The sequence below is a fragment of the Corvus kubaryi genome, unplaced genomic scaffold (assembly GCF_017639235.1).
Source record: "Corvus kubaryi isolate FWS band 111438036 unplaced genomic scaffold, C.kubaryi_AGA036_p1.0 136, whole genome shotgun sequence".
Classification (NCBI taxonomy): Eukaryota; Metazoa; Chordata; class Aves; order Passeriformes; family Corvidae; genus Corvus; species Corvus kubaryi.
In genome coordinates, this window is record NW_024580670.1 from 7740837 (window position 1) to 7763405 (window position 22569).

Here is a 22569-nt window from a genome sequence, read left to right on the forward strand (position 1 = left end):
AACACCACAAGCAAATAAATGAATAAATTAGGGAAAATATTAACAAGTGATCTATCTCAAACACAACTCCGCACATAAGCTGCACCAAACCTCCATCCAAGCCCATTCTACCATGAAGGAGTAACATCCGGAATACACTCTTTGGTGTTTAGCACACTTAGGGCTAAAAGCTCCTACTTGGGTGGAGGGGAGCTGCGATCAGAGAGCAAAGAGCTCTGAGTCCTAAGCCCAGACCTGTCCAGGGCACAAGTAACTCAGTACAATACAACTGTGTAAGATGTGCAGCATCGAAGTTTTGCCACATTATGTAACTAGCAACTAACAACTTCTCTCACCTATTTTTAAACTGACTCTGCCCAATAATTGCTGTTTATTACTGCTGATTTCTAGCACAGAAGTTTGATCCTTATCATCAGCAAGAGAGCAGAGTTGACTGGAAAATGGCTTTCTCTTGAAATACAGCCTCAGTACTGCTGCTGCAGAGGAGGAGACAAGTGGCTGTGATGGCAGAGAGCTGGGAAATCCCTGATGGAAGAAGCCAGGTCACGTGCTACAGGATCTGCTCAAGGATCACAAACATAACTTTATGGCCATAGAGAGAACTAACAGGTATTGGCTTGTATTTAATAAATATTTGAGACACAGCTTTGGTTCTTGGCATTGTTCCATATGCATAAAACCCAAGAGTTTATAAAAAGACACTGGGATTTCTAGCCACACTGCTTCCCCAAGCCAACAGCAGGCAACATGTCGCCATCTTCAAATGTATCCATAATGCATGAAAAGCTGTAAAGGCCAGAATAGACATTGCTGCATTATAAGCTCTGAGCTATAACACACCAGATTTGTCTGTGGAGTTCCATACGTATCCTGTAAATTGTTTTAAAACGTGCACAATAAAAGTTCAAGTTTTCATTTACAGTTTAATTTTGTCAACAAACCATGATTTATTATACCTACCTGTCAAGCACTACACTACTCCCTTTCAAATATTACAGGAACTAAAATACAAGCTTCTAATTAACTTTGTCATATGAATAAGAGTTGTGCTAAAACTTCTCTCTTCAAAGCACTGAGATTTAAAGTAATAAATATTCCTTCAGAAGTAGGCCAGTTTGAATTTAATATGCACCAAATAAATATTCCCTCAGTTAGATGTGAGCAAGTAAAAAGCTTTGTGTTATGACTTACAGCAGTTTCAGATAAAGAGCTTGTGTGATGGAATGAATCCAGCTACAAAATGATTGCAGTAGCGCAGTGTATTTTTAGCACAGGATAGCACTCATCTCAAAAATAATTCTGAGAATTTTTGTGATTTTCAGATCATACTGTTTTCATCGGGGCCACCACACCTAATAGATTTCACAAATTACTCCTAAAAAATTAATTAGGAAAATTAAGGATCCTTGTAATGAGTCATGTAACTACTTATTTGGCAGAACTACACTCTTATTCTCTTTGTGCAGGAACAAGCATCCAAGTTGGACCAAAGAGAAAAAAAAAATAAAATTACCCATTCCTGTGATAAAACTTCTACATTATCACTACTTTAACAAAATGATCACTTCCAAACAAAATTTCTGCTCATTAGTTTGATTGAAATCTATGTCTGTCTTCACAACTAGTGAACTGTTGTTGCTAGTGTGGAACAGCCTCACCACTACCTTTTTTTTAATTAAAAAGTTCAAGTTCAAAGAATATTTATGAAACAATCTAAAAAAAAGAGTATATAATCCACAACTGAATCTCAGACTTTTCACATATCATTCACCATAAAACTCCCTTCTGTGATGACATCTCAGAGCTAAACACTGAATACAGATACCACTTGGACTACGTTTGCGTTACTATTTTTTCTCCACAGTGCCGTGGCTCTGTAAATGAGAAAGCACTTGTTACACACCTCCTGTTTTACATATACCCCAAAGTCAGCAAAACTGCAATCACTGAGGGCAGCTGCAGGTTGATACAAAGCATGGCTAGACTTGGCAGGCTGTGCTACAAGCCACTGATTAAGCAACGGTTCCACTAAGCCTTCTCAACAAATCCATAGGCATTGCCAAAAAATCAGATCTTTGTTGGAAAAAGCATCTACATCAGTCGAAGAGCAGTGGTAGAATCCTCCAAAGGTCAGTCACGGTCTCTTCTAGAACAGGGAATTATTCAAGAGAACAGCGACTACGTCAAGCCATAGCGGTCAATATTCAGCTTGCTGACTTCAGCAACGATACACTCGTTTTTACATAGAGGGGATCAGGCATCCTCACCAATACACCCACTGACAGACAGTTGCTGCAGGGAGCATCTGGGCAGCTATTCCCAGCCAATACTTTTAACTGCTGTGGGAGACACAAAACATCTGGACAGACTTGACTGATCAGAAAGACAGGAGAAAACACACTGTACCTCTTTGTTTTCCTTTATTTTTCTCGAAGATTGTTATGCTGGCTCAGATCACTTTCTCCCTGCAAGAGATGGTACCAGTTCTGCACATTGGCAATATGGCACTGAGACAATGCAGCTTTCAATGGGGTATCCGCAAACATGCACTGCTAACTGCCAGGGCAGCCCTTCATTTTTATCTTGGTTCTGCTTTCAAAACAATCACATGAGGACTGAAAGATAATTTGTGCTCTACATACTGACGTATGACATCAAACGAGCCCTAATATTCAGTGTTTCCCCTAAAACAGTTTAGAGAGAATCAGTGTTGTGTAAACAGGCGGGGGGGAGGGGTACACACACCACACACCAACCAAAATAACACAACTACAAGTCTACCTTGTTACCAAGTTAACAAACTCAGGAATAACATCATTTAGTACCTTCAGTCCGTTATTACAACCAGGAAGAGGTTTGTAATTTTCAGAGACTGCAGACCCCTGCACTTGTCTCTTGAAGCAGATGCTGTGATCCTGGACAGTGGGGGCTATTATCAAAGTCACCTCACATTTACAGAGGCAACACACAGTTACCAACATGGCCCCTTACTTCTAAAATTCTGAATTTATTCCTCCTGCAGTATCTTCCCAAATTCCCAATTAATGCTGTTTTTTCAAACTTGAAGAAACTTTGTGACACAGCATCTAGTGCTGGGTTTGAACATGTCAGTAGAACAGCTGAAGTGAAAATGACAAGTGGCTTCAGCATAACTTTGGACTAGGGCTTGTGGGTAGAGGTAGAAGATGAATTTCTGGCAATGCTTTTCAGTCCCTTCACAGTCCTTTGTTCTGGGGGATCATTGCCTGTTATTAGCCTTAATCAAGAAATTCAGCTTTGTCTCATTTACTCTTGAATGATTTAAAATTCATCTTATAAATGGAGTATAGTCTGCTGTGATTCAGAGCTGCAAGTCTACATCTATGACAGTAAGAAAGATATGACACAAAGTTCAATCTTAGGCCTGCTCATAGCTTCACTTTTCGTAAATTATTTACCATCTGTTCACAGTACTGTCTATTTAGATGAAGATGATTCAGCCATCCATGCCAGGAGTTACAAGTGGAGATGCTGTACCAAGAAGTCAGACTGGTTTCCACTTCAAGAATTATGGCTTTGTGGGTGCTGCCAGCAAATATAGATGCCAAGCATTTTCCAAACACTTTCCTGAACCTTGATTCAGGGAACAGTCAGCAATTTGTCAATCAGCTCAGTTCGCTGAGCAGCATGGCACACACAGGTCTTCAGGAGGGACTTAGCACACAGGACAGAGACCTGTGCAGAAGAAAGCAGGGAGGTCACAAATTAACATATAGGGAGTCACAGAGAAGGTGGCACAAAGATGCATCATGAAACACCTGACAAGCAAGGAGCACAGCAGAAGTGACAAAGGACCTCAGCAATCCCAGCAAGTAACACTAAATGGCAAGGATCACAGGTGTGTATAGCTTTCAAGACTGACCAAAAGTATCCATCAGATACAATAACTGGATGTGAAGTGTACAGGGGATTTCTAGAAAGGAATTTCATGGACAAGTGGGTTAGTACAAGTGTTTTGGCTAGACCAACAGGAGTAATGACTAGGACTGAGAAGACAGAATTACTTAATATATATTAATCAGAACAAGTTAGCATAGAAATGCCTGAACAAGGAAACACCCTGGAGAAATGGAGAAAATTCAGAATAACCTGTCTGGTGTGGTCCTGAGCCAAATGAGATGCCAAGGTTTCTGTAACACTCTACTTGCTCTGAGAAGACATTTGTAAGGCATTTTACAGAAACAAGACAATATGCAAGATTGAAAAGCCGAAGTTTAGCAGTGAAGAGACACTTACAAATTATCTGCACAGAGATGATAGCCTCAGCTACCATTGATTCAGCTGTGAATTGAAGAAATTGCGTGAAGGTCAAGGGTAAGAGCAAAGGGGACAAGAACAAAGCCTTAAGAAACAACCCCTCCCCTCCCCCCCAAATCATTGGGGAAAGCAGAAATTGAAAATACGGCATCTCATAGAAGAGGAGAAATGTGAAGGACCAAACACGTGGCCATTTAAAATGAGCCTATTATGATTTTTATTACAACTGTCAATGGCAACAGCTGTCCTTTCTGTCCTCAAAAAAATCCCCACATCAAACATAGCCTACACAGCTGAGCTCTTCCCAATCAGAATATCTCCTGGAGGTACTCTGCAGCTTTAGAATGTGGCATCTCCCCTCCCTTTGCCCAGTTATAGTATGTTATTACTAATCACACTATTACGCATCTCATGTAGAGAGCACAACAACAGCAGCTCAGAGGTTGATATAAGGAGATAACACACATCCCCTCAAACACAGCATCATTTTCTCAGGGATTTGTACTTGTTTACTGGTATCCTCATGCTACTTGGGAGATGGCTACATCTGCTGGGTACTGCAGATCTGACCTCTGTGCTGAAGTCTTGTCTGTCGTTGCAAGCCTTTCCATTTAAATAAACATGGTGTAGAAGTGTTCTTCCATCTACTAATTACTGGGCAGAGACAGAGAACAATGCTGAAAAAAGGCACATTATCCTGCCCACACAGGATGGCAGTCGTCACCACCACTCCAGGTTTTCTACAGATAAAAAATTGTACTAATGCAAGGAATCATTCCAGCTCCAGATACACAAACCAGCCTCTTACAGGTCTCGCAATTTCCTACTGCCAACTGGAAATACACACACACACTCCCTCTCTCAAAATACCAACAAAAAAGTGTATTGGGAATATACAGGCACAAAAAAAAATTTGACAAGCTGCAAAATCATAATTGCATAGCAAAATAGGACATGATTAACTGCTGCATATTCTAAATTCCTTTGGGACACTGAAATAAAACCAATGAGATACATACAAGAACAAGGGATTCTACCATGGCAGAGAACAACAAACTCCCTACCAGCAAAAAATTAAGCTCACATTTTAACAATCCTGCCAAAAATAAGATACAAAGAATATTCCTTCCTCATAATAAAAAAAATAAGCAAACAAAAAAGTTGAAAGAAACACTGGAAGTACAGATGCTGAAGAAAATTCTTAGAGCAGCCTGCCACAGGCAAGAAAAAAGTGCCCATGTAAACAGAAAAGGCCAGTAAAAATGTGTATATAGACAGTACTTCCTGAATTAGGGAAAATTATGCCTTGAGTTAGTGGCCTGCTGCCACCCAGATCTCATCAACTGAGCAGCAGAAAAGAAAGCTGGCTTGATAGGAGATGCTATTCTCATTTATGAAATGCTGCTATCAGTACCAAAGTTAATAAAAATGAGCTATGGATGATGAGATTCAATTTTGCTTATGTGGTACTCAAGCTGTGCCAGGTTCATTCAAATGTACAGATTAAGATACTTCCTGTCTCCATCAGCACACAATCCAGAAACTGCATGTCCAGTGTGGGCAAAAACCACATGAAACTATGTAGTTTCTCCTGTGCACACCATTAGGTGCTCCAAGGTAACCCACCAGGGCTTTAGGGGCTGCTGCAGAAGGACCCAGGGAACCCACAGGTCCTGTGTCAGGTTTGCTGACCCTGAGGGGTTGTCTCAAATACCCTACAAGATTCCAAGATGCAGAGCATCTTCTAGAGCAGATTAAAATAAATTTGAGAGCAGCCACTCTCCTTTTTCCTTCCAACCAAATTAAGCTGGGAGTCAAATTGCCCTTCTGGTAACAGCACCTAAGGAAGCCCAGGTGATGAGAAAGTTTCAGGGGTTACAACAAAAACTCCCAGCTGAGTCTGCCCTCTCCACAGTTCTTTGGATGCTGAAGCCAGAGTTAACTATGGCATCGTTCTTCAGGAAGTGTTTCAACTGAACCAGCTCAATCAGTGTTCAGCAAGGATGTGGGGGGCCCAGGCTATATCCTATTTTTAGTGTATGGAGCTACTTCTGGGGTCTTTTTTGTTTGGTTTTGTTTTTAAGCTAGAATCATCTTGAGAAGATGAGGAACACATGAGAATAGCTGTCAAGGATCTTTACCACTGCATTAGAGCAATACCTACAAGTGCCCTCCCAAGCTCAGGGCCCTGCAAGGTGCAGAAGGAACAGCAAGAGACACCACTTCCCTTCTGGGAAATCACTGGTTCCTGGCCAAGACAAGTCATAACCCACAACGAAGACAGGACAAGCTGGAGACTAAACATGCAGAAGAGGTAAGAGGCATTGGGAGGAGGAGGAAACATTAAGGTGAACAGCACCTAACAAAAGAATGAGATAAATACCAAGAAGAAACACTCATTGTAGTAAGCACTTAAATCTATTTCTGATCCTATTCAAAGAATGACAAATATTCTCAGAGGAAATAACAGCTCCTGGCACCACACCCACACATCATTATGCTAAAGCTTTTGCATTTTCTCACTGCTCACATTAATTCGAGTTTTAAAGAAACACAATCTGGAAAATTCAAAACACAAGTTGGAAGATTCTGGCCGTATTTGTGCTCCTGCAGCCCCAGCCAGTTCTCAAGTGCCAAAAGACAAGTCAGCAGGGACGACCACTGACCTGGCTGAACAGAGCTCTGGCTGGAATCCAGGGTAAAAAGGAAAGCTTATGACCTTTGAAAGCTGGGGCAGGCAACTCAGGATGTATGCAAGGATATCAGGAGGTTATGCAGGGAGAAAATTAGAAGGGCCAAAGCCCAACTAGAACTTAATCAGGCTACTGCCATAATAGACCAAAAAAAGTTTCCATAAATACATTGTATGTATTTATATATGCAGTGTATACATGTACAATGTATGGTATTCTACAAATACCACTCTAAATGGCCAGACTGTAAAAACATTAAATGAAAGAGTACCTAAACTGTAAATAAATATTGAACTGTTACAAATAAATATAACAGCATTTTATAGTGTTGTTTTAAACTACAGCATTGACAATAACAATAAAACATTTTGTGGCTAAGGAGCCATCTAATGTCAGTGGCACCCTTTGGTAGCAAGCCAGACAAGTTTCAAAAGTTCAGCCCATAATCCTCCAAGCTTAACTTTGTTTGCAATAACTAGGCAGCAACCACTTGTATTACAAATTGACCCATGAGCCCAGCCTATTTCACAGATTACAGGACACCAGAACTTTTCAGTTATCACATCTCATATCAGCCTGCTGAAGTACAGCACTTCCTAAAGCAGCAGCTGAGGACAGCAAGACCCAGGCCTGTCCATAGTATCAAACAGAAAAACTTCCCATGCATCAAAGCCTCCTTTCCACACAAAAATCAAGCACTCCATCTTTAACCAGTTCCTCCCTTAAGTGGGAGGCATCACTTGGATCAGTCTTGTGCCTTCTTTACATGGCAACAGAAGAGGACAAAGGGAAAGGCAAGAAAGCACTCAGGGAGGCCTATTCCTTGACCTGCCATGGACACCCGCTGCTGACCAGAATGAGGCCAATGAGTCTCATGGCAGAGCAGGGCTTCCCCAGCTCATCTCCATGAGCCATTCCACTAAATACAGCAGTGTAATCTACAGAACCAGGTTACACAGTATTTGTTAAATATTTACCATTGTATTTCACTTAGATATAAGCATTTCCAGTGAAAAGTGTGTAAAAGGACAGCCAAGGGAAAATTCAGAGTGGATATACCAAAAGGCATTGCTCCAAAAATCAAAATCATTAACATAACCAGAGAGGTCTATAGCACTGTTTCTGCAGTGCTCCATTTGCACAGATGAAGCAGTGCTTGTCGCTAGTTCCATCTATTCTCTACAACAGAAACACCGAAGTAAATTTCCAGCCTAAAGAAACAAAAATATTCTTGCTTCGTAAAAAGGATAGAAAGAAGTTAATGCAGCAAACCAGTATGAATTAACTTGAATCTTATACCCTGGCACTTGCATGTAAATAAACCTAACTTTATTACGGCTCTTGTGTTAGCACCCAATCTCTGAATACTTCATCATGGATGAAAATGGAAACAACTTAAAAATCCCCATGCACATGATAATAAGGCTTTGCAATGTACCCAAAGAATACATATTCACAGATTTACACTCCTTGTTGAAAAACTGGATACAAAGCTGGAACAACTTAGAATTAAGGCTTGAGTTTTAAGAAGGAAACAAAATCCTCATTCTTATTGGGCTTTTGGGTTGAGCTTTTTTGTTTGTTTAAAGATAGAACTACACTCAGGAATCTGAATTCTTAATACAGCTGTTTACTGATCTAAATTTCTCTATCCTCTCTTTCCCTCCAAAATCATGTTGAAGTAGTCTGTTGAGATCCAAAAGCACAACTACAGTAATTACACTTTGGATGGGACAGAATTTCCTTGCTTTCCTTCTCTTGCCAGGCAGACTTCCTTCTCAGGTGGATCAATTTTTCTCCACTGATCTACAAAATAAAGCTTCCCATTTTACTTCACATTAAAAATAAGAGCAAAACATTCAGAAAGAAATTCAAAACTAGGTCCCTGGAGTGTTTCCCACTCTTGCTACATGTCTTTTTGGAGCAATTAACTATAACCAAACAGTATTTATTTAAAAAAAATTATTAAAAAGTCACGGCATGCTTTTTTTTGTTCCTATCACAGTCAGAGTCCACGATAAACATTATATCTACTCTGCAAGCAAGATATCAGGCAGGGATTTTTTGTTTGGTTTTCCCCTACATTCTTGCTTCCCATGTAGACATTGCTTATTATATCACCTTAAAAATCTGTGCATATGCTGTCACTAACTTGGGGAGCAGAAAGATGTTTCTAGCTCCATACTGAACAACTGCTTCTATAGCTAAATGGTCAGATTTTTCAAGCATACTCCCCCTTCACTTTTAATCATTTTTACTTTGGGGAAGCCACCCAAAGTTGTAAGCAGATTCCCAGCTGTGCCAATATATTCCATGTGGAAGCTCACACTACCCAAGTTCATTCTCAGCGGTACAAGTACTCGCTACACCAGAGCTCAGTGCAAATTCCTGCACATTCTGCAATTCAAATTTCGGTGCAGCAAAACCGCAGACTCTTTAAGGAGCTGCAGGATTCGCAGCACATTTGCAGAGCAGTCCCTGAATTTTTCAGGAAGCATCTCTATTAATGTTGCAATGCTTTTGTATTTTTTGACCTAACACAGCTTTTGATTCCAGCTTAACCAGCAGCTCAAGAACTGAAAGAAAATGACGCTTTTTTTTTTAAGTGAGAAATGGGTTGCTGCTGGCACTTACCTGGAATCTCTGCTCGGTGCTGGCTTTTGCCAATGCCAACTGAGATTCCAGATGGGCTGCTGAGTGTTTTTGGTTTTTAAAAAACATGGCAGCCAATGCACCCATCTGGCTCCATATACAAGTGATGTAGGAAAAGAGATCAAGCTCTACCACTGTAATTGACGCTGATAAATCAGGCACTAAAATTGTGCACAGCAGGGAAGAAATACAAATGTATATACAGATAGAAGAGCAAGCACAATTTGTCTGCATCATTAGAGCAAATGTTACCATTGAGTGACTGCCACCATGCTCCACACACAAAGAAACTTTCGACTGCTGAATCCCTGTGAACTTTTAAAATGCTGGTTCTGGTATTTCAATATAGTTTACAGGAAAGAGTAGAAGCTGAGATGTGCAAGCTTGCCACACGAATAAAAAGCAAAGAACAAATAATAAAGAGCAAAGCAGCAAGCAGTACAGGTTCCAAAATTTACACTCCAAGGGAAGTCAGAGGTCAAATTACATTGGCACCTTGCATTATTTTCAATGGTGCTAAGTTAATAAAAGGTTATATAGTTTTGTTTTGAGACATACTACATTTACTTGCAGCAATAAGTACTTTCAAAAATCATGCAATCGTAGAAAGCCCAGCAAGCCCAGCCAAAAGTGTGTTAATGGCACAACAGATGAAAGCAAAGACTTCAAACTATTTAGCTTTGCACTGCAGCAATTCTCATGCATGGCCAAATATTTCTCACATGTGGCCAGAACAACAAAAAAGTATGGAGCATATTTTGTCATTAACGCAGCCTCTATGTACTCTCTATTGTACATGTCACTGATCTTTGACCTTCAGTTTTGACAATACTTGATATCTGAGGGAGGAGAAGCTAAGCATGTTGTTAGGTTTAACACGAAAACGTCTTTTCTCAGTTGCAAATGCCAGGACTGTTATTTTTCAAAGAACTGAGTTAAAAAAAAACCAAAGCACAATTTTTTTTTAATTAGTTAAAAAACAAGAGGCACAATTTTAAATAACTTCTAACTTAATGTCGCCATTTCGGAGACAGACGAGCGACAAGACTCCTTGGGTTCATGCACAACAGCCCCTTTTATTGAGTCCTCCTTTACTTCTATAGATCTGAAGGTCTGCACGGTCGATCCCTATGGGCTGAACCAGTGGCCACCCGGCCAACCAGCCAACAGCTGCTTGCATCCCCAGCGGCCTGGGCCTGCTCTCCAACAGTCCACACTGGTCAGATTACATAACCTACTGGTCAGGGTACTTACATAATTTCAGTTATATCATTATTTCAGTTATAAACCAGGGAGTTATAAAATGGGATTAATTATTATTGTGAGGCCTTTGGGCCAGCTGCTGACCACCACAATAACTCAACACTGATTTAGTTACTTTAACTTCAGCAGAGTAATTTCTAATTTACAGTGGCAGAAACAAGAGGGAAGTGAGAATAACAGAACTCTGGGGAGGAACATGGACTGAGCACACTCTTGGAGAGGTCTCTGGGCCCCAGTTCACCGTCAAGGTATGGGAACACCCAAGTGTCACAATCCCACAGCTGCCATGCAGGATGTCTGCTGGGTATCAGCCTAAATTATGTGGAGTTTGCTTGCTTTCTCCTTTCCTTGAACAGCTCATTGCAGCATCAATAGAACAAAAAGAAGTCATAGCAACCAAGACACGGAAGGAAAAAAGCCCAGGCATACAGAAATCAGTGGGCATTCCGCCATCCAGGATGCTGGAGCCAGGATTTCATGCATTGTCTCATTCTATTAATATTAAAGAAATAATGAGCACAGATTTACCCAAAAGGACATCTCATTCAAGCTCCTGGATCACTGGCATCTTCTAAACAGTCAGCCAGATGTTTCCAGAAGCACATCCTTTTCATCCTGAAGAACAGAACTATTTCAAGCAGCACCCACTGAAGCATTAACATAGGAAGGTTCTGGCCATACTTCTACCAGGAATCAGATGGGTCTGGCTCACTAAAATGGCAGCTTCCTTGGAGGCTTCATGTGCAGCAACACAGGGGAGATCTGTGTCCAACAGTAGAGACTATTCTCTTCTTTACAGATTTTAACAAAGCACGAAGAAACAAAGCAAATTCTGCATTCACTGAAGGCAATAACAAAATCTCCTCTTTATGTTACAGCTTCCACCTCACACTTAGTGACTAAAAATAATATACTACTTTCCTAGAACCATTGAAATTAGAAACTAAACAAACACTTGAATGAGAAGGAAAAGTGACAGTATGATCAACCCCAGCTGGGAATCCTGCTTCCTCACTCAGGGACTTCTGTCTGCTTTTTCAAATACTGAAACGACGATTACCAGCCCTGACCCTGCACAGCTGTACCTGCCTCACTCTAGACCTCAGGAAAGCACTAAGAGGTCAGGACCTATCCTAAGTTGTTGAACAGAGCTTTTTCTGTCCTTTGTTTTTTTTTTCCTTCCTTTTAAACAGTATTGCTTACTAACTAGGATTCAAGATCACTAAATATAGACTGTTGCTGTATAAAAAAAGACAAAGCAATGTTGAGTCTACTGTCATTCTGACAACTTCAAACATCCTGCTCAGTTTGGACTGTCAGGCCCAGAACTGTGGCAGCAGCAGTATTTAAGTCACATCAGCAACCTTTGCAGTGCTCCAGGCAAAGAGACAACATTGGAACCTGCTGTACCCAGCCAGCTAATTTTTTCTATGTAAATAATATGTTAATAATAACTTACCTTCTGCTAGGTCAGGGCACTGACAATCTATTATAGGTAGACATAATTTCTAGGAATCTCAGCAGAACTTTGCAAAACATATTTCAGTATCAATATTTATCCAAGAAGAAAATTTAATCAATCTGGCATCTGCCTGCCTTCTCCACTTTGAGGTTACAAATGGAGATGCAGGATTTTTTTTTAATTGATTTTTAAGTTGCAGTAAGCCTTAGCTCCTCCTTTGTAAAGCCACCAGGCAATGAAGAGCAGTTCAAAGGTGAACAAGTAATTTTAAATTAAACCAGTCAAGAAATAAAGGATTTCTGCCCCAAATAATTCGTTTTACTGCAAGAGTATAGTATTGTTAATATAATAGCTGTTAATATATAGCTAAAGGTTTCTTCTCCACAGAGCTCACCCAAGAAATCTCTGCTGGCATTAGGAACTCCCTGCAGTGGCTTTGCTGGTTCTACATGAAACAAAACCAGTGAAAAATGTGATGAGGTACCCTGCTCACCTCCCCTGCATGTGTGGCAGGAGGAGGAGGTCAGGGACTTCATGAAGGAAAAAACACATCACTATCTTCTGTGATCACCTTCTACCACTCAAAACCCTACACTCACATGGGTGACACTGGTAGGATTTTGTATCACATGAAAAAAGTGCAATTATCATTGAAAACATGTCTTAAAAGCCTAAGAACCAAAAAAAAAAAAAAAAAAAAAAGGCACAATGTATTTGAGGCCTTTAAGTCTATGTAGGCTTAAGTGTTACTAATGCACAGAGTCTTGATTCAGTTTTGAGAATTTGGAAGTCCTGGACTTTACTTGGAAGAAGGACCCAGTTTTCACCTGATCTGAATGCATAAGCCTTATGCACACATGCAAAACTCCATGAAGTCTTGGTTTTAAGTCTTTCAATAAGGTTTATTTCTAGGGCTCAGACACAGGGGCATTGATTTAATTCTCATTACACAGTATTGCTACTAAAACCTAAAATTAAAGGCCAGAGAAGAAAAATATATTTCTCCACAACATCCTTCAAACTTTAGATGTATATAAATACGTGAAAGATGATCAAATGTATTAGCAGTGGGTGGACTACTCAGGCTTTCAATAGAGCTCAATTTAACAGTGTTTGTACAGATTGAAGACTGAAGAGCCAGAGGCAAAACAGGAACATATTAGACAACTAGGTCAACATTAGCCTGATAGCTGGCCATTTCACTGTGTGAATAAATAGAAATAAGGAGAACTGTTTCAAAGGCGAGATCTAGCAATATCTAGTTCCTGCACTTAAAAAGAACAAAATCTAGCTGAAATGCGTAAGTGCATAAAACTCATCCACCAGATACATAGAAAAGACAAGACTTAACACACATCAAGTCCTTTATGTGATTTCTCTCCAGCTGAGCCTACTTAAGTCATGTATTAAACTATTCATTCACAATTACCAGGACGCTCCCACATGAAGGGGACTTATGGACATGTTAAATATAGTTACAAGCCAGAGAAAACCATCAGTTTTGCAGCTTTTGCTCACAGGAAACAAGTTTATTCATGCACACACACACACAAAACCTGAACAATTAGAGCTACCAAAATCAGTTATAAATTCTGCTGTTCATCACCCCAACCATTACATTTGGGAGCCGGGGGAGGAAGAAGCCTACAACCAGTCAGATTTAATCATAACATCTGCCAAGAACTCCCAACCTTCGATTTCATTCCAACAAGAAGTAACCTTTAAGAAGAACACACAAAAAAAGCTATACTGTTCAACAAAACCCACTTGAAATATTTAATGTCAAAGCACTGATAAATTTAAGAGAAAAGGTTGGGATGTTCCAGGAGCTGCATAAAGCAGTTGAAGCAAGTTGGAGATTTACAGTGTCTGCCCAGAGCTGAGAGATGCAGCATTAAAGAGGCTCAATCCAACGTGCTACTTAAATCCAAGCAAGCTTTGATTTATATTAATTCCTTCTGATTTTAAAGATTCTGTGTCCATCTAACACCCCCTCAGTTCACTACCTGGCTACTTCACCAGGGAGACACAACCAGCAGGGAGGATGCCATGGAGGGGGGGGCAGTTATCCTCAACCTACATAAAACCTGTCAGTAACTCAGCCCAGATACTGGTTGGCTACTATCAAGTAAATCAGGGAAGGGGCAGAAAGAACTGAGTCCAACAGCAGTACAGGACACGGTGACACAGGTGGCTCTGGCCCTTGGCTGCACCTCCTGTGCTGACGCTTATCACAGGCTTTCCCATACCCGCCCTGTAGCCAAGGGGGGAAAAAAAAAAAAAAGCCAAAATAAAAAGTTCTGCACTTTGGATTGTTCATGGAGGAAAGGGGAGGAAATGGGTTTAAAATTACAGAGGAAGGAAAGGTCTGTAGACCAAGAAGAACTTTTTTTTCACTTCCAAAAACCACACAAAGCTGAAAGCACACAGTTCAAAAGAGTTGTAACAGCTTGAGCCCTTCAAGCTTCCTTGCACCCCACTGGAAAAGGACATTCCTTTAACTGAAGCCTTTAATAACGAAGCACCTCCATAAAGCAGTCAAATTTCTATTGGTAATGTATCCGAATATACTGCAAATATTAATTAACAGATGAAGAAGAAAACCCAATACAGTAACTTAGATGGCAATACAAAGTTAGTTCACACCAGACAAGGTCTCCTGCAGCCACCAACAGGTTAAAGGTCAAACACTCTCATGGAAATGTAATGCCACTTGCATTTGGAGGCTGATGGAGAACAGCTAACGAAGCTGATCCAGATTCATCTCCAAATGATTTTACAGGGCTTTTTCCTCCCACCATCATCACATTATATTTTCAGTTTAATTTTGTTTCAGCAATATGCTTCACAGACTAAGATATTACACTTAACATTTGACACTAATGTGTTCTAACAAAGTTGACGCATTAAAAGGATTACACATTTTCAGATTACTGAACAGGTTCCTCCTGGATGGCTGCCGAAAAAATCCTGCAAATGTTCTGGCTCTAGGCTTTCTTGGTTACACCCAGCATTCATCTTTGCTGGGTTGGTGTAATCGGTTTGCATGCCACCAAAGAATCTGAAGCAACTGGGCTGCTTTCACTAGAGCCAGGCAGAGCAAAACGACCTGAATAAATTAAAAAGGTCAGACATCAGCTAATTCTTCTCGGAACACATTGCTGTTTATTCTGGTGCTTTGTCAATTTAGTAATCCAGCAAAACCATATATATGGCTGTTATCTTGTATGTGCAAGCGAGAGATTATTAGGAGGGAAAGGAATTTAAATTGTCTGTAATAACAAACCTGGAACATTCAGAAAGAAGAGAGAAAGGAGAAAGTTACCAGATAAAGCGGGGTTGCAAAACTGAAATAAACGTTTTATGTTTGCTTAGTTTATTTTTAAGCAGCAGAAATTCACATGCACTGAAAACCATTTAACTTGCAGGGACTTAAGTATTGAAAATGCAATGAGAGAAAAGTCACCCAGCAGGAAGGTTGGCACATTTGCCTCCCAGGCTGCTGAAGGAACGGTCTCAGAGGTAAGGACAGGACTGCACTTCTGAAACAGGTTAATTATATATATTTTTTATATATATATATATAATATATATATAAAGAACTTTCCTGAGGGCTTTCTGCATTTCTATACTTGCCATTTCAAACTTTCAGTATTAATTTGAACTTCTACTTCCTTGGGGGAAAAAACCAGGAGTTTTGAACTTAGTCTTTAATCACTTCAGGATACAACCATGTGTTCCGGCAAGAAGTGTTTCTTTCAACTCCTGTATAGGGCAGGGGGGAAGTACTGTTTTGTGTCAGTAACTCATCTGAGAAAGAACTATGAAATAGTTAAACTCACACACACCCTTCCTGCCTCTCTGGGAAAGGAAGAGTGCATTTATTTATGTATTCCATTCAGAAAGCTATATTTGAAAGCTATTTTAAGGCTGCAGACTGAAACGTTCAAGAGGCAACATTAAAGCAATCTGGACAAAAGGGACTTTTTAGCCTGGTGTATCTGCATGGCACCATAGTCTTTAGATGAATTCTATATATATATTTAAAAGATTCATGCCAAAATTAGTGCACAATTGAAACAGGAGCACTGAAAAAATGCACCACCACAACCTAAACTACCTAAGAGTTTTACACCTGTACAAAACTATTCTAGCAGGGCAATCCAATGCTGTTTCAAGTTGTGCTGAAATTTAGAAAGCTCATTCTTGACAGACCTCATGCTACTGCTTCTTCTCAATTAATATTTATGACCTTTTCAGTTTAATTTTGACATACATACATACTGCTTGAAAAGAAGACATTTCTAAAGGCACTATCGGAGGCATGAAGCAGGAACTTAAAATCCTTGGTGTTCGATGAAAATGTCATCAATGGGAAAATGATTCCTTTATACAATCTGGTGCAATGAATCGCTTTCTTCAAACAGGGAGTATTTCTTTTAATGGCACATTGAGTGATCTTGGCAAATCCAATGATCCTCAGTAATCAAGTGATTTTGTTTTGGCCATAAAAAAATGCAACAAATTCCAACCTGACAATTTACATGCCTTTGGTGTTATTTTCAGTTCACAAAAATACCCCAAATCTTGCTTTCCCCTTCCCTCATTCATTCCACCACTACCCTTGTCCTGCACCCTTCTATTCTCAACACACTGCATCAACCAAATTAAAGGAAGCGTACAGAGGTCAAACTGCTAACCACATGCTTGTACTATTGATAAGCAGCTTTTATGACCTATTACAGTAGAGTGAGAAACAACCACAGAAATTTAACTGTATGCTACATATAGACTTTCAGAAGTAGACATCCTCCCAGACCTTTCCAGTAGCTAATCCCCCCCCCCCCCCACTCTTTTACCACAGCAGTTTGAACAACTGTGCCCAACACCAGACTAGAACAGAAACATCTGGGGAAAAAAAGTTGCATTTCTTAAAATATACACTTTTTTTAATAGTCTCAAAAAGCAGCAAATATATTTTTACCCAAATTCTCAGAAATGCTATTCTACACTAAGCACAGATTTGTCAAATTGGTACCCAAAAGAAGCTATAATGCCCTAGGAGGGGACATTTAAAATGAAACTATTTACAGAACCTCAGCTGCAGAAGTCACATTGTACCTCAGCTATCATGCACTTGAAAGCAAGTATTTTATCAATGAGGAACAAACTAAATGCATTTGTTTCCTTGAACTCATTACCCTGCCTGTGAAGGAATGCTTGTCGGATACAGATAAAAAATGATGAAAATTGCAACAAAATTCAACCAGTTAATTTAAAAAAATACATAAAACCCCCCCACACTGCCTGTATCTCATCTCTCTCTCCTCCAACAATGACAAAAAATGTTGTTTTACATAAAGCAGGTAGAGTACCACCATGTAATATCAATATCAAACAAAGCAGTGACCTGCCAACAAGAGGCAGACAGTAATTTCACAAACTATTAAATAATTAAAGATAAGTGTCCAAAGGATTCTTGTAACCACACGGTTTGACAGGTTTCAGGAAGAACGACTTAGTATTTCAGTGCATATTCAAAAAGAAGCTCATGTGCTTTACAAGGTCTCCGCACTCCTGTGAACCTAGTCCATTATAAATACCTGCTCAAAATATAGTCCCACTTTGAGATAACTTACACAGTTGACTATTTGCAGGGCAAACGAATGCTATCAAACACCAAAGCTTCAAGGAGATTAGAGCGCTGCCAAGGTCTGAACTATATCAACAGCTTGAAGTCAGCTCATTCAATAAGGCTTTGACAGTATTACACTGGCAAAACAAACAAACCCATGGTGTTCGCACTGGCCCCGGCTTCCTCTTGCACTGACTCTTTCTACTCATGGACAGGGGAAAAGGCACCTGTTAATTCCCATTTCTAGGGAAAGAATCTGATCCTGCAGCCCTAGGAACATCACAAGAGAGCTGCTGGGCCAGCATCCAAATGTTACAACCCAGAGGGGGATACATGGACTAAGTGTTCTTGCTTTATTTCAAACTGAATTTGCCCCATTTTAGCTATTGCTCCCCTTGTACCCCTCCTTCTTTTCCAAGTTTTCACATGGCAATAAATCAAATGTCTTACAGAAATTAGTGTGTATCATATCACTGTGTTTCAGTCAAACATGCAGCTCCATAGCAGAGAGCCTGACCGGATCCCATAGAACAGCAATGGTCTGCAGGAACTACATTGCTGCCTCTTATTTACATTATTTATTGCTTACTACATCCACCTTTCCTTATTTTACCTGGAATGGATCTCAGGTTATCACTATCATCTATATTTCAGCCACCTGAAAGCAAGGGTTGTTCTATAATCACCTCCCATTTCTCAGTGACTTAAAATGTACTGGGAGTCGTTAGTATTTTACGGGTGTAAACTGTTATCTGAAAATGTTTATCCCCAATAACAACTGTTTAATGTTGTCTTTACCTACTGGAAAAAAGTTATGTCATTATTCTTGCAATACGGAAACACAGCAGCTGGTTTCCCTCTTAGTACAGAACAGACATTCATTTAGAATCATATAGATGAATGAATATTGGCAAATTTACCATTCTCACTAATAACATTTCATATTTTGGTTTGTCTTTGAATTCAACATATTTCTTCTCATTAAGCATAAAGCAGTTGTCCAGTACTTCTTAAGTGACACTTACCTTCCCTTACAAGTAGTTTTACTGCTGCTGCCTTGTTTGTATTTTTTTACAGTAAGTTTCCCCTTTTTATTTACACCTTCTAGTCCCTCTAACCAAGAATTTTCTTTTGAAAAAACATACATTCATGCTCCTCTGGAAAGAATGCTTGGTTTTGAAGGGTGCACAACAAGGCATTTGAAATGGTTTCCCTCTATTTCTGTTTGCATTTAGTTTCTTCCCAATCGCTGAACACTTCATCACTCTTGAGTAAAGAAATAACAATCCTTCCAAAGCCTTTGTGTACTACTATATGCGTGTGTGTATACAAACACACACTCAACATCTCTAAGGTGGGTTAACATTTTATTTGTACATAAACTTACTGGCTTCAAGCTCACGAGACTTGAAATTCATATACACAAGTGGAGGTGTTCTTGCCTAATCTCTTTTCAAAGTTCAGTTTCATCTTCAGCTGATTTGCAAGAGGCTGGAAAAATCTGCCTTCTACCTCCTCCTACACACTTAATAGATTTTGTCTCCCTGGTTTTTGTGCTCAAGCACTAAAACAAAGAAACCAGACATTGGAGTACCTGTGTTCTCAAATGTCACACAGTACACAAGGAATGATGTACAGCAGTCAATGTTTAGAAATGCAGCCTTTCCAAGCAAACCTAAATTGCCCAGGTTCCCTTTTGATTCAGTATCTCTTGGCTTATTATTTCTATTTGCAAGAATCTGCTTCCTAAATTGCTGAGGATTTATGTATTGATGATGAAGAAACTTTTTAGAGTTATTAGAAGAAAACTGCAGGCAGTGACAGCAAAGTTGGGAGCTGGTGAAGTTTTGACCCTCTAGAACATAAAAGCAATATATTGAACAGCTTATATTCTCCACTACCTGTAACAAGTCATTTTACCTACTGTGTGGAGAACACTTTCATTCTTGGGAGAAGGCAGAATCTCCATTTCTATAGCTCATTAGTAACCAATTTCCATAGTTCATTAGTAAGCAAAAGGAATGTAAACTGACACCTTGAAAAATTGTTCTGTGCTTAGTAATACACTGCTATTCTTTTCCAGGGTTAAGGCAAATATGCACAGTACGTACACTTCAGATTTGCATTTCATGAATTTAACACCAGTGAGGCAGAACAAAAATAGAATAGCTTTATTCATCCATGGAAGATAATACATTAAGTTCTATCCTTCCCTAGAAAACCAAGTACTTCTCCATCAGATTTTGGACATTCTAAGCATTTGGGAACGCACAAAATTGAAATTCTTTCCTCTGGAAACTGTAGAGCCTAGAAAAACACATAATGTACTTAGTACATCATACTTTAAAAAAAACCTTCCATTAGAGCTCTCTGAACAATTGCTAGTACAAGTAGATTAAACCTTTGAGCATTCCTGTGAAGAACAGAAGTGCAGGAAAGATTTTGGGGTAAAAACAGTGCTGGGCATGACTATTAGATTATCTTCTATGGACCATACATCCATAAGAAATTAAAAACAAAACAAACTGAAAAAAGTGTTTATAAAAATCCCCCATGTTTATTTCTTACAAACTTCCCTTCACCATGTAACTATTTCAGGGTATATGGGTTCACAGAAACCCACAATGCAATTCAGTGCTATTTCAGCATCAGAGAACACCAAGAATGTCCCCACTCAGTACAGCTAATACCTGCCCATCCAAAGCAAACCACCTGTCAGTGACTGAAGCAGTGAAACCAGGGACAACTCCACTGAATTCAGCAGAAATGTGCCTGTTTTGGCTGATGGTAAATTTGATCAAGGCTCTGTGTGCAGGCTCTGTATTCAAAGAGCTGCTTATGTCAGCCTATCACCATGTCCATCTAGCAGCCACAAAGTCAGTTGCCCTCCACTGTAGAAGAACATACATCAATACATTTGTCCCTCTGTTCTCTTGAAAAGTACCCAAGCCAACAGGATCATCACTGGTAGCAACACACCAAGCCATCCTGTCACTTTAAGGAAGTGATTCACAGCATATTGTTATTTTAAAGTTGCTCATCCGTACCAGCTGAACCAGACAGTTTTTCTTCTACCACTTCCTAGCAGTATTAATAATTATTTGAACATTTTAATAATCTCCCCTTCACTTAGAAAAAAATATTTCTGCTTATAATGGTCCTCTGAATCCTTAATCTTGTCTTCAAGAACATTATCTCTTCTATTAGTATGATGTGTGTGTGTATATGCACAGTCATTCAATCATTCATTACAATGTTTAGCTGACTGTTCTAGAGGCACTCCAGAAAGGCCCAGAAATAGCTGACATTTTCAGGTAAAGTCATTTCTTGACACCATGATACAACATGATCCATTTGATGAAGCAGCTAAAAAACTGAACTCATTTACTTCTGTAACACTGCTTAACACGAAGCCTCACTGAGATCAATTTCAATCTGCCATTTATTACTACTTCAAGAACTCTACATGCCTTCAGGAGAATCTACAGTAAACCCTTGCCCTTTTTATCTCCTTCATACCTGAGATCACAAAACTAACATAAGTCAGAAGCTTTAAGAAGATACTGCTTTCCTGTTGACTCAGATTGCTTCCAAGCAGCTTTGCACACGAAGGTATCATTGCATTACATCACGGGGACCTTTTAAACCTGCAGTACGAGGCAGCATAATGCATACAAAACTGCTGGAGAACAGGGTTCATTTCAGCTAAACACTTTGGAGAGTGTCTTCAGAGGAAAACCTTCGTCTTCCTCTTAATAGATTGTTACCATAAATGTTTCATGAACATAATGTTTTATGTGGGTGCTATGTAAGGAAAAGATAAAAAATACTTGCTACTTCCAGTAAAACAACTGAAGCCCATGGGCCATTGAATAAAAGTATACAAATCAAACATCTGCACATACATAGATACACTATAAAAAATATTCCCGCTGATCAACCAAAACATTACTGGGCTACTGTCTTGGTTTAGAGAGAAATTTTAGGAGAAAATGCCCTGGAATGAGCATTTCCTCTAAAGAGAAGGGCTTCGATAATCCTGTTTGCCAATGAGAGAAATGAATACCAGTGGGTGAAAGTGAAAAAAACCCTATTTAAAAAAAAAAAACAAAAAAAAAAAGGGTCCCCGCAAGGCACAGAAAAGGATTTAATAAATGCTAGATATTGAAATTTCAAAACCTTCACCTCCACCCCGCACAGGCTGCGTGGCCGGGAGGCAAAGATGCAGCAGCCCCCTTCGTCTCAGGGCAGGGGAGGAACAGGAGCTCACGCAGCCGCTCGGGCAGAGCAGATGGGAACCTTTCTGGCCTTGGTCTCCCCCTCACAGCAGGTGAAGCTGGTAGGTTTTGGTGTCTTTTCTTTTGCTGGCTTGGTCTTTCCTGGGGCTTGGACCGTCCGGCACAGCCCCCTCAGGCTCCCGAGAGGGGAGGCAAAAAAACCAAGCCAAAACAGTTCAAGGGAAAAAACAAAACAAAAAAACCCCAAAACCAAAAAACCAAAACAACAAAAAAAACCCCCAAAAACCAACCAAACAAAAAACCCCCCAAAACCACCACAACAACAAAAAC